At 41.2% G+C, this 13053-nt stretch overlaps 1 pseudogene; it reads left to right on the forward strand.

Annotated features, from left to right (window-relative positions):
• Positions 1-6693: 6693 nt before the first annotated feature.
• Positions 6694-7424, forward strand: LOC136393891 (large ribosomal subunit protein eL32-like; annotated as a pseudogene).
• The last annotated feature ends 5629 nt before the right edge of the window (positions 7425-13053 follow it).

Consider the following 13053-nt stretch of genomic DNA (forward strand, 5'->3'; position numbering starts at 1 on the left):
TCTACCTCTTCCCCTCCCGCAGCCAGTGGCTCAAATGGTTCGAGCATAACCCCAGGTGCTGAGGATAGCTGGGTTGGTCCAAGCGCACCAGCCTCAGGCTCTAAAAATTGCTTGACTGATTGGAGCATTGGCCCCAGACAGGGGTTGCTGGGTGGATCCTGGTGGGGGCACATGCAGGAATCTGTCTCACTATTTCCCCTCCTCTCACTTAAAAAAAAAAAAAAAAAGAATCAATATAGATCTCACAGACAAAAATAAAATACAGAAAATATTATATAAATACATTTGAAAATTTAGAGAACACATTTCTTGAAAAATACAAGTTACTGAATACACACACACAAAAACAAAAATCTAAATAGCCCTATATCTCTAAAAATAATTAAGGTCATAATTTAAAATTCTCTCATAATGAAAATAATTTCATCTCTGATATACTATTGATAGGTGTGAAATTGGTAAAACTTCTCTGTAAAATATAGGCATTATTTTGTAAAGTGAAACATTTATTAATCCTATGACCCAGAAATTACATTCCTAAGGACAAAGAGAAATTCTCGCTCATGGTACACATGAAAACATGTAGAATTCACTCATAACAATAAGAAATGGAAACAACCCAAATGTCACTGGCAAGAAAAAAATAAATTGTGATATATTCACTAAATGAAGTAGTATCCTGCAGAGAAAATGAGTAAACTACAACTATATGCAACAATATGAATAAATATTAGCAATATAATATTAAGCATAAAAAATTCTAAAAAAAGAAAGAAATTGCCTGACTGGTAGTGGTGCACTGGATAGAGCGTTGACCTGGGATGCTGAAGTCCCTCATTTGAAACCTCAAGGTCACCAACTTGAGTATGGGGTCACTGGCTTGAGTGCAGGATCACTGACATGATACCAAGATCACAGGTTGAGCCCAAAGGTCACTGGCTTAAAGCCCAAGGTCACTGGCTTGAGCACCACCCCCCTGTCAAGGCACATATGAGAAGTAATCAATGAACAACTAAAGTGAAGCAACTACAAGTTGATGCTTCTCACTCTTCCTTCTCTTTCTTGTCCTGTCTCTCTCACTCTCAAAAAAAAGGGAGGAAAAAAAAGGAAAATCAATTACCAGATTATATAATCTTTTTTTAAAAATTCAAATACAATTACACATACATATGTAGCTGATAAAACTATTATTTGGAAAGGCAATAAAAATAAAAAATAAATTTAGAACATTATTTACCCTGAAAGCCAAGGGGACATTAATGAGAGAAAAATATATAAGTTACTGTTAATATTCAGTATTAAACATCTTAGGTTAGATGGTGCGTTCATAAATATTCTACATGTTTTTAAAACATCCTGTGGTGACACAGTGGATAAAGTGTTGGCCTGGAATGCTGAGGTGGCTGGTTTGAGACCCTGGGCTTGCTCGGTCAGGGCACATACAAGAAGCAAGTTGATGCTTCCCATTCCCGCCCCCCCCCCCATCCTTTCTCTCTCCTCTCTCTAAATCAATAAATATTTTTTAAAAACCTAAATTAGGCCTGACCTGTGGTGGCGCAGGGGATAAAGCGTCGACCTGGAAACGCTGAGGTCGCCGGTTCGAAACCCTGGGCTTGCCTGGTCAAGGCACATATGGGAGTTGATGCTTCCAGCTCCTCCCCCCTTCTCTCTCTCTGTCTCTCTCCCTCTCTCTTTCCTCTCTAAAAAAAAAATAAAATAAAAGAATAAAATAAAAAATAATAAAAAAAACCCTAAATTAAATACACTACATAAACAAAATGACAAAATAAGTACATAATAGTTTTTTAAAAGGGCCATTGGTGAATGTGGAGTAACTGATTCTCACATATTGCTAGTGAAATGTAAACATAATTGTGACCCAGATGTCCCTCTCCAAAGTATATGTTCAACAAAAATGTATGTATATGTGCATCAAAGACATATAAGAATTTTACAGCAGTACTATTTGTAACTAGAAACAAATCTAAACATATATGAATGACAGAATGGATAAACTGTGGTATATTCACAGAATAGAATATTGTACCACAATGTAAAAGAACAAGCTACCAACGTGGATGAATTTCAAAAACAATGCTAAGTGAAATGTCAGGTATAGAAGTACAAGCTGTATGATACCATTGATATAAAAGTCACAAACTAGCAAAACTAACTTATAGTACTAGGGGTCAGAATAGTGATGGGAGAGAAACTGGATCAGGGCACAAGGAAGGTTTTCAGGATCATGGTAATGTCCTATTACCATACCTGAGAATGGTTATATAGGGGTGTTCACTGTATAAAAATTCATAAAACTGTACCCTTAATGAATTTGCATTTCAGTATATACATATTACATATAAAAGTTTACCAGCCTGACCTGTGGTGGCGCAGTAGATAAAGTGCTGACCTGGAACACTGAGGTTGCCAGTTTGAAACCCAGGGTTTGCCTGGTCAAGGCACATATGGGAGTTGATGTTTCCATCAAAAATGGAAAAGGATAAAAAAGAGAAAATAAACCCACTGACTAAACGCATTAGATAGGCCCTGGCCAGTTGGCTCAGTGATAGAGCATTGGCCCGGAGTGTGGAAGTCCCAGGGTCGATTCCTGGCCAGGGCACACAGGAGAAACGCCCATCTGCTTCTCCACCCCTCCCCCTCTCCTTCCTCTCTGTCTCTCTCTTCCCCTCCCGCAGCCGAGGCTCCATTGGAGCAAAGTTGGTCTGGGCTGAGGATGGCTCCATGGCCTCCACCTCAAGCGCTAGAATGGCTCCAGTTGTAACAGAGCAACACCCCAGACAGGCAGAGCATCACCCCCTGGTGGGCATGCTGGGTGGATCCTGGTCAGGCATATGCGGGAGCTTGTCTCTCTGCCTCCCCGCTTCTAACTTCAGAAACACACACACAAGAAAAGCATTAGATAGCTCTGAGTGATAGTATTTTAAAATTTCTATTTCATTCATTATTCAACTAATATTCCTTGAAAGCCTACCACTTTCTAAGCCCCATGGAACTTGAGTTGGGAGGGTACTGCTGTTTCAGATTCATGGGGAAATTATGGTATATGAGACTGCAGTGGTTCGTCTGACCTGTCGTGGTGCAGTGGATGGAATGCTGAGGTCACCGGTTCCAAACCCTGGCTTTGCCAGGTCAAGGCACATAGGAGAAACAACTACTCCTCCCCCACCTCCCTTTCTCTATCTCTCCTCTCTAAAAACAACAACAACAACAAAAAAAACAATAAATACAAGTAAAAAAAAATAATGCAGTGGTTTAAATGGATAGAGCGTCAGACTGGGATGCAGAGGACCCAGGTTTGAGACCCCGAGGTCGCCAGCTTGAGCGCGGGCTCATCTGGTTTGAGTAAAGCTCACAAGCTTGGACCCAAGGTCGCTGGCTTGAGCAAGGGGTTATTACTTGGTCTGCTGAAGGCCCACGGTCAAGGCACATATGAAAAAGCAATCAATGAACAACTAAGGTGTCGCAACAAAAAACTGATGATTGATGCTTCTTATCTCTCTCCGTTCCTGTCTGTCTGTCCCTATCTATCCCTTTCTCTGACTCTCTCTCTGTCTCTGTAAAAAAAAAAGAAAGAAAAAGAAAAAGTAGAGGCCAAACACCTTACCTACTCAATTAAGAATTTTGGCAATAAAGGAATGAAAAGAAACAGGGTATTAGCCAGAGTTCTATCAAAGCGAAGTAAAAGAATTTTACCCCCAAAATAGCGAGTACTTTCTTCCTCCCTTCCTTCCTTTTTTAGACAGAGGACAAAGAGAGAGAGGAGGGGGTGAGAAGGGGGTGAGGAGAGAAGCGGGAAGCATCAACTTGTAGTATTTTCCAGTATGTGCCTTGGCCCCACAAGGCCAGGGTCTCAAATTGGTGACCTCAGCATTCCAGGTAGACTGTTTACTGCACCACCACAGGTCAGGCTACTTTTCAAAAATAAGGGGGGAAAATCAAATATACTTCAGAGAAAGATAATATTTGTAAGAAAGAGAAAATAATTTAAAGGAAAAGCAAGATGGAAATGTAATCAAAGATAAAATTAACCTATCTGACCAGGCGGTGGCACAGTAGATAGTTTAGGCCTGGGATGATGAGGACCCAGGTTCAAAACCTCAAGGTCGCTGGCTTAAGTGCCGGCTCATACTGCTTGAGCACAGGCTCACCAGCTTGAGTGCAGGGTCACTGGTTTGAAGTGCAAGGTCGTTGGCTCGAGCCCAAGGTTGCAGTCTTGAGCAAGTGGTCACTGGCTTGGCTGGAGCCCCCCAGTAAGGGCACATATGAGAAAGCAATCAAGGAACAACTAAAGTGCCACAACTATGAGTTGATGCTTCTCATCTCTCTCCCTTCCTGTCTGTCCTTGTCTGTCCCTCTCTCTCTTGCTAAAAAAAAAAAAAAAAAAAATCTTTTAGTAATGAATTTCATATGACATGTAGTAAATAACCATGGAAAATGAAAATTTTAATGCAAATGCTCAAGAGAAGTAAATATCCTTTTCCATTCATGTATATATATATATATTTAAAGAAGGCCAGACAAAACTTTGTCTTGTCTCTTCCCAGTTCTGAAATACTTAAGAATTGAAGAAGTATAGTCAGCCTGATCTGTGGTGGCGCAGTGATTAAAGCGTCGACCTGGAACACTGAGGTCGCCAGTTCGAAACACTGCACTTGCCTGGTGTCAAGGCACATATGGGAGTTGATGCTTCCTGCTCCTCCCCCCTTTCTCTTTCTCTCTCTCTCTCTCTCTCTCCCCCCCCCCAAAATGAATTAAAAAAAAAAAAGGAAGTATAGTCAATGTTGAAGCTGGTATGTCTTTTTATTTTTTTATTTATTCATTTTAGAGGAGAGAGAGAGAGAGAGAGAGAGAGAGAGAGGAGGAGGAGCAGGAAGCATCAACTCCCATATGTGCCTTGACCAGGCAAGCCCAGGGTTTTGAACCGGCGACCTCAGCATTTCCAGGTCGACACTTTATCCACTGCGCCACCACAGGTCAGGCCGAAGCTGGTATGTCTTGAAAGAGCCCATAACTCACAAAAGAATTCCCAGTTGCTTTTCTCCTGATGCATAGTGTAAATAAAGCACTGTTTTAAAAACAGAAGCCTCAAAAAAAAAACCCCAGAAGCCTCATCATTTCAGAAATGCTTAAAATCTTTCATCCGAACTACTTTTGATCACTACTCACCAATAAAATTGATGGTTCATTTTCATACTGAACTAAAAAAAAAATCTAAATTTAACACTTTTTCTGATCCAAAATTTTTTTTGCCAGTAACATGTGTGCAATCATAAATATATTAAATATGTTATTTTCAAAATAATAGTTGTCTCAGCAAAATATTTTCAAAATATTGTATGTCAGTTCAAAGGACAGAATAATCAAACATTTTTTTAACAAACTAACCTGACTCAATATATACACACAGCTTAAAGAAGCCCATACTATAAGTCAATATACAAACTAAACATGAAATCAACAACATATTTGAAATTCACTAATACATAGGAAAAGAGCCTGACCGGGTGGTGGCACAGTGGATAGAGTGTCAAACTGGGAATGCGGAGGACCCAGGTTCGAGACCCCGAGGTCGCTAGTTTGAGCGTGGGCTCATCTGGTTTGAGCAAAGCTCATCAGCTTGGACCCAAGGTCGCTGGCTTGAGCACCCAGGGATTACTCACTCGGTCTGCTGAAGGCCCATGGTCAAGGCACATATGAGAAAGCAATCAATGAACAACTATAAGGTGTTGCAACAAAAAACTGATGATTGATGCTTCTCATCTCTCTTTGTTCCTGCCTGTCTGTCCCTATCTGTTCCTCTCTCTGACTCTCTGTCTCTGTTAAAAAACAAAAACAAAAAAACATGTAAAAAGAGCTGATCACTGCTCAGATCTTCTGAGCCCCAAATTTAAAATATCTCTCATGCCACTAGTCTATGGAATTACTGGTTTCACAAAGCAGCTATTCTCTTTTCCTCTCTTAAAATCAAACAAATTCACAGTACTCTAAGAAAAGAAAGAATAAAATCAAGGTGTACCAAAAATCTTTACACCCAGCTCCTTCCAAACTGCTCTTATGACTTATAACATGCCGGAAAAATACTGCTCTAGCAATTACTTTGTCCAAAAATGAACACAGCAATTTTAGATTGAAAATAATCTGCTATCCATGTCATTCATAAATCCATCCTACTATAATCCTTAAAATGAATGCATAATTCATGGAGCATATAATGCATTGAATATTCTAAAATGTAACTTTTCATCTAGTTGAAATTAAATAAATAATACTAGCAGATTTAAAAGCATGAAAAGTTAACTCTTCCTTCTCCCTACCTCTAACCCCTCCAAACCAGCTGTGTGTCAACTGGAAGAGAAAAGAATACACAGATAAAAACTAAAAAGGTATAAAATGCTAATCCCAAAAGGAGATGTTATCTTTTCCAGGTTGCAACTGAAGTTAAAGAACTACATGTAGTGAGAAGTCTTTAAGATGGGTTTGTACTGTACTTCTCCTTGGGAATGTAACTCATTCCAGAACTTTCTTTTCTGATTTTCTGGCTCTTCTCAAAGTTCTCATATCACTACAGATTATTGGCATGTGTTTGCAGGATTCTATCAAAGTTCTATAAAATCATTTTTCAAATACCACATAAAATAATAACAATCTGGCAGCCATTTCCTACTTGGCATCATGGCTGCTTTCAGACCCCTCATGAAACCCAAGATCATCAAAAAAAAAAAAGAACCAAGAAGTTCATCAGGCACCAGTCAGACCGATATGCCAAAATTAAGCAGAACTGGCAGAAACCCAGAGGCACTGACAATAGGGTACGCAGAAGATTCAAGGACCAGATCTTGATGCCCAGTGTTGGTTAGTGAAACAACAAGAAAACAAAGCATATGCTTCCCAGTAGCTTTCAGAAGTCCTGGTCCACAATATCAAGGAGGTTGAAGTGCTGTTGATGAGCAACAACTCTTTCTGTGCTGAGATTGCTCACAATGTCTCCTCAAAGAACCGCAAAACCATTGTGCATAGAGCTGCCCAGCTGGCCACCAGAGTCACCAATTCCAATGCCAGGCTGTGCAGTGAAGAAAATAGACAGCTGTGTGCACATTGTATTTGTGTTAATAAAACCATAAAATTCTGCCATCTGGCATTTCAAAAATAAAATAAGTAAATCATTTAACATAAAAGTTAATAGGCTTTTTCCTCTACCCTCAATTCAACAATGTATACATCTAGATACCAAGAAAAATAAACCAGGTAAATTATTAAATTCAGGTATTTCTTCTTTCCAGAAATGGGAAGAGTAATGTCAGGCAGCTATTTCTATTACAAATTCTTATTCACTAAACCATTTTCTTTTTTTCAGATCATCAAAGATTTTGGTGTACAAAACAAGAAAGAAGGGTCAAGAATGAAGCAAAATGGACCTGACCAGGTAGTGGTGCAATGAATAGAATGTCAGACTGAGATGCTAAGGACCCAGGTTCCAAACCCCGAGGTCGCCAGCTTGAGAGCGGGCTCATCTGTCTTAAGTGGAGGCTCACCATCTTGAGCCCTAGGTTGCTGGCTTGAGCAAGGGGTCACCGGCTCAGCTGGAGCCTCCCAGTCAAGGCACAATATGAGAAAGCAATCAATGAACAACTAAGGTGCCACAACCATGAGGTGATACTTCTCATCTCTCTCCCTTCCTGTCTGTTTGTCTGTCTCTCTCTCTCTTAAAAAAAAAAAAAAGGAAACAAAATGGAAAGAGAAAAAATGGAAAGCACATAAAAATGCAATATTAACATTGCCTATATGACTAATAAATAAAGCAAACCATGTCCACTGCTACCATCTTCTACCTAGAGAAAAGGAAAAAATAACATAATAGCCTCTACAAAGCACATATCATAAAATACCAATTTTTCTGATTATTTTAGTTCCAAAGCCTGATTACTAGATAAGGTAAACAAAGTCTCATAATATGGGATCAGGTAGTAAGTTCTAGAGACCATTTCCTGATGCTATTCACAGTCTCTTATAACCTGCTTTACCACCTGCTCTAGAGCCCCCAAATTTAAAATTATTTCTATCACCTACCCTTTTTCCAAAGTTTCCCTTGGGAGTATCCCTGAAGGCATCAAGAAAGCTAGCTAAACTAATTCAATGGAAAGTATAAATAACAAACAGGGGCACATACTCTTTAACTCTTGCAAAAATGTTACTCATCAATTCAAACAAATCTATAAATCATAGAATTTTTAATAGTTTGAGATATTTTGTTTGTTTTCACTTTTGGGATAGAAGTACCAGTATGCCTGTTCTCATTCAAAAGGAAAAAGAATGTCAAACCCAAAGCTCCCAAGTCCTATCCTATCACTACTGAAGAAAAGAGGCATTTGTGACTGAGAAGTCTCCTTTCACAATTCTTGGCATCTTGACAAGTCCATTCTTGAACATAAATGGAGGTGATCTCCTACCTTCACCCCCATGAACAGGTAAGAGAGAAAGCCTACTCTCACAAAGACCTACTATATTCCAGCTTCCAACTTTTTTTTATAAATGGGGAGGGGGATTTGTTTTAAAACATATTTGTGAATTCTTTGATCTTACTCCCATCAAAAGTAGAGTCTAATTCTACTTCTCATAAAGAGAATGAAATAGAAGTGACATTGAGCATCCTCAGAAGTTAGGTCATAAAAGCTGATCAAGTTTTTGCCTGGTGCTCTCCCAGGACAGGCAACTTTGGAGCCTGAATCACCATATAACATATTCAGCTTCCCTAAAGCCCTCATGCTGGAGAGACTATGGGACCAGGCCTCACAGAAAGTTTGACTCCTTAAGAGTGCCAGCTGTTTGAGTCTTCCCAGCCAACCATCAGACATGTGAATGAAGAGTCATCTCCAGGCCCAGCTACCGGCTGCCTCCAACTGCATAAGAGACTTTGGAGAAGAAGCCTTTTTTTTTTTTTTTTTTTTGCATTTTTCTGAAGCTGGAAACAGGGAGAGACAGTCACAGATTCCCGCATGCGCCGGACCGGGATCCACCCGGCACGCCCACCATGGGGCGACGCTCTGCCCACCAGGGGGCGATGCTCTGCCCATCCTGGGCGTCGCCATGTTGCGACCAGAGCCACTCTAGCGCCTGGGGCAGAGGCCACAGGGCCATCCCCAGCGCCCGGGCCATCTTTGCTCCACTGGAGCCTTGGCTGCGGGAGGGGAAGAGAGAGACAGAGAGGAAGGCGTGGAAGAGGGGTGGAGAAGCAAATGGGCGCTTCTCCTGTGTGCCCTGGCCGGGAATCGAACCCGGGTCCTCCGCACGCTAGGCCGACGCTCTACCGCTGAGCCAACCGGCCAGGGCGAGAAGAAGCCTTTTAAATGCTTCCATTACCAGCTATCATCTGATTGCATTCTCATGAAAAACAACTGCCTAGTGAAGCCTAAACACCAGAACTCTAAAAGATAAAAACTAGTGTTACTTCACACCACTAAATTTGTGATGGTGTGTTACACATAAACAAACAACCCTAACAGATTTTGGTACAGGGAGTGGGTTGCTTCCATTACAAAAAATTAAATTGTTTGGCTTTGGAACTGTGTGGCAGGAGAAGGCAAGAAGGATCTTTAAAATGCTGGTGAAAGCCTGAAGGGTTGGGACACTGTTAGCTCAGGAAGATGTCAATAAAGATTTTAAAACAGCCAACTACAATCACTGGCGAAATTAAACCTGCTGCCTATTTTTGTAAACAGTTTTACTGGAACACAGCCATCCCTACTGACATATTGTCTGTGGCTGCTTTCTCCTATAACAGCAGAGTTGAGCAGGTGTGCCAGAGATCATATGGCCCCAAAAGCCTAAAATATTAATTATTTCACACTGGATAGAAAAAGGGTGCTGATCTTGGCTTAAAAGAAAGTGTTACTGGAAGCTGAAGGAAAGAAGAATCTTACTCGAAAATGGTGTCAAGTTCAGAAAAGCTGTCACCTGCAGTAATGTGGAAAACAGAAAATATTATTAATAAAATGATGAATCTGGGAAAGATTTCCAGGCAGAATGTCAAAACTGTCAACCAGGCCTGACCTGTGGTGGTGCAGTGGATAAAGCCTCGACCTGGAACACTGATTGCCAGTTCAGAACCCTGGGCTTGCCCAGTCAAGGCACATATGGGAGATGAGAGTTGATGCTTCCTGCTCCTCCCCCCTTGTGTCTCCTCTCTCTCTCTCTCTCTCTCTCTCTCTCTCTCTCTCTCTCCTCTCTCAAATGAATAAATAAAATCTTTAAAAAAAAGTGTCGGCCTGACCTGTGGTGGCGCAGTGGATAAAGCGTCAACCTGGAAACACTGAGGTTGCCGGTTCAAAACCCTGGCTTGCCTGGTCAAGGCACATATGGGAGTTGATGCTTCCTGCTCCTCCCCTTTCTCTCTCTCTCTCTCTCTCTATCTCCCCCCATCCTCTCTAAAATGAATAAATAAATAAAATTTTTTTTAAAAAAGTGTCACCTGACCTGTGGTGGTGCAGTGGATAAAGCGTCGACCTGGAACGCTGAGGTCGCCGGTTCAAAACCCTGGGCTTGCCTGGTCAAGGCATATATGGGAGTTGATGCTTCCTGCTCCTCCTTCCCCCTTCTCTTTCTCTCTCTCTCTCTCCCCTCTCTAAAAATTAATAAAAGAAAAATAAAAAATAAAAAGATAGTGAAAATAAAAATTTTTTTAAAAAGTGTCAACCGCCCTGGCCGGTTGGCTCAGCGGTAGAGCGTCGGCCTAGCGTGCGGAGGACCCGGGTTCGATTCCCAGCCAGGGCACATAGGAGAAGCGCCCATTTGCTTCTCCACCCCTCCGCCGCGCTTTCCTCTCTGTCTCTCTCTTCCCCTCCCGCAGCCAAGGCTCCATTGGAGCAAAGATGGCCCGGGCGCTGGGCATGGCTCTGTGGCCTCTGCCTCAGGCGCTAGAGTGGCTCTGGTCGCAATATGGCGACGCCCAGGATGGGCAGAGCATCGCCCCCTGGGGGGCAGAGCACCGCCCCTGGTGGGTGTGCCGGGTGGATCCCGGTCGGGCGCATGCGGGAGTCTGTCTGACTGTCTCTCCCTGTTTCCAGCTTCAGAAAAATGAAAAAGAAAAAAAAAAAAAAAAAAGTGTCAACCAGCTGGGTTTTTTGTTGTTTAGCTATGTATCATAAAATACAGGGAGAGATGAGGAAAAAAGGAATTATATCATTTCCATAAGATACAGGAAATATAAAATAAAGGGCTTGTTAGGTCCAAAAAAGTCTATTTCTTTTTTTTTTTAAGACTTTATTTACTCATTTTAGAGAGAGAACGGTAGAGAGAGAGAGAGAGACAGAGAGAGAAGGGGGAGGAGCAGGAAGCATCAACTCCCACATATGCCTTGACTGGGCAAGCCCAGGGTTTTGAACAAGCGACCTCAGAGTTTCAGGTTGATGCTTTATCCACTGTGCCACCACAAGTCAGGCCAAAAAAGCCTGTTTCTTATTCCCAGCTTCCCCATATAGCAAAATATTTTTCAAATTAAGAAATCCCCTTCAGGCAAAGATCAAATCCAAGGCAGGGCAAACTTTTTCTGTAAAGGTTCATATAAATATTTTAGGCTTTGAGAATCTCTGGTGAACACTTTTTCTTTTTTAACAACCTTCAAAGACAAATGTAAAAACAAATGTTAGCTCATTGGCCATAGTTTGCCTACCCCTAGTTTAGACTTCAAAGATTCTTAGGTGGTGTCTCACATATCCGTTCTAACAAAAGGCCTAACTATCCTAAAGGTATTGTCCCAGGAAAGTCTTACAGGGTTCAGGACAAGCAACCCCAAAACATGCACCACCTTGGCATATTGACTATTTTAAGAGGTAGGAACTTGAGCAAATGGCAGAAGCAGGATGGTCACTCTGAAGTTCCTCTGCCCTTCTCCCCTATAGCAAGTAATAAAATCCTCATGTGAAACATACCCTCTCTATAACTAAATCAAAGGAGCATCCTTATCTACAAAAAGGGACACAGAGAAGAATCCTAACAAATAAACCTTGCCAAATGTTCCCAGTTTATTATATACTTAATTAATATTCTTTAACCTATCATATTCCTTCATCAAACACTACAAAAAAGGTATTCATATTTAAACACATATTTGGAAGGCCTGACCTGTGGTGGCACAGTAGGATAAAGCGTCGACCTGGAAGTGCTGAGATCGCCGGTTCGAAACCCTGGGCTTGCCTGGTCAAGGCACATATGGAAGTTGATGCTTCCAGCTCCTCCCCCTCTTCTCTCTCTCTGTCTCTCCTCTCTCTCTCTCTCTCTCTGTCTCTCCCTCTCCTCTCTAAAATGAATAAATAAACAACATCTTTGGGTTTTCAGTTACCTAGGAAGGCTCTGTGTCACATAAAATTTATACTGTAAATAAATTTGTAAATATGATATATATGTTTGCTCACTTACAGTTTGTTTGCATGGGGTATAGGGGACAGGCTGTAAGCAGGCAGGATCCTTATAGCCTAAGGCTTAGTTTTAAAACTAAGCTTTTCCCCACACCCTTGACTGTTGCATGATGTGGGGTGGTGCACTCTTATGAGAAATCCCATTATGCCTCAGATAAGTGACTTTGTATTGTTTCATAATGATAATAAACTAAATATTACATTAAAAGACATTAGTAACAATTCCTAATATTTAAACCAAGATTTCAATATTATAGAGCTATAAAACAGTAAATAAGAATTAACAAAAGGTCTTTGAAATAACATATACATTTTAACATGGAAAATACTTTTTACACAATAAGGGATTCTTGGTACAAACTACCCAGCTGGCAAAGAGATATTAACTCTTTTTTCTTTTAGATTTTATTTATTTATTTTAGAGAGAGGAGAGAGAGACAGACAGACAGACAGACAAGGTGGGAAGGAGCAGGAAGCATCAACTCCCATATGTGCCTTGACTGGGCAAGCCCGGGGTTTCGAAACAGAGACCTCCAAGTCCAGGTCGACGCTTTACCCACTGCACCACCACAGGTCAGGCGAGATATTAACTCTTTTGACCCACAGTAATTTACAACATGAT

The sequence above is a fragment of the Saccopteryx leptura genome, chromosome 2 (assembly GCF_036850995.1).
Source record: "Saccopteryx leptura isolate mSacLep1 chromosome 2, mSacLep1_pri_phased_curated, whole genome shotgun sequence".
Classification (NCBI taxonomy): domain Eukaryota; kingdom Metazoa; phylum Chordata; class Mammalia; order Chiroptera; family Emballonuridae; genus Saccopteryx; species Saccopteryx leptura.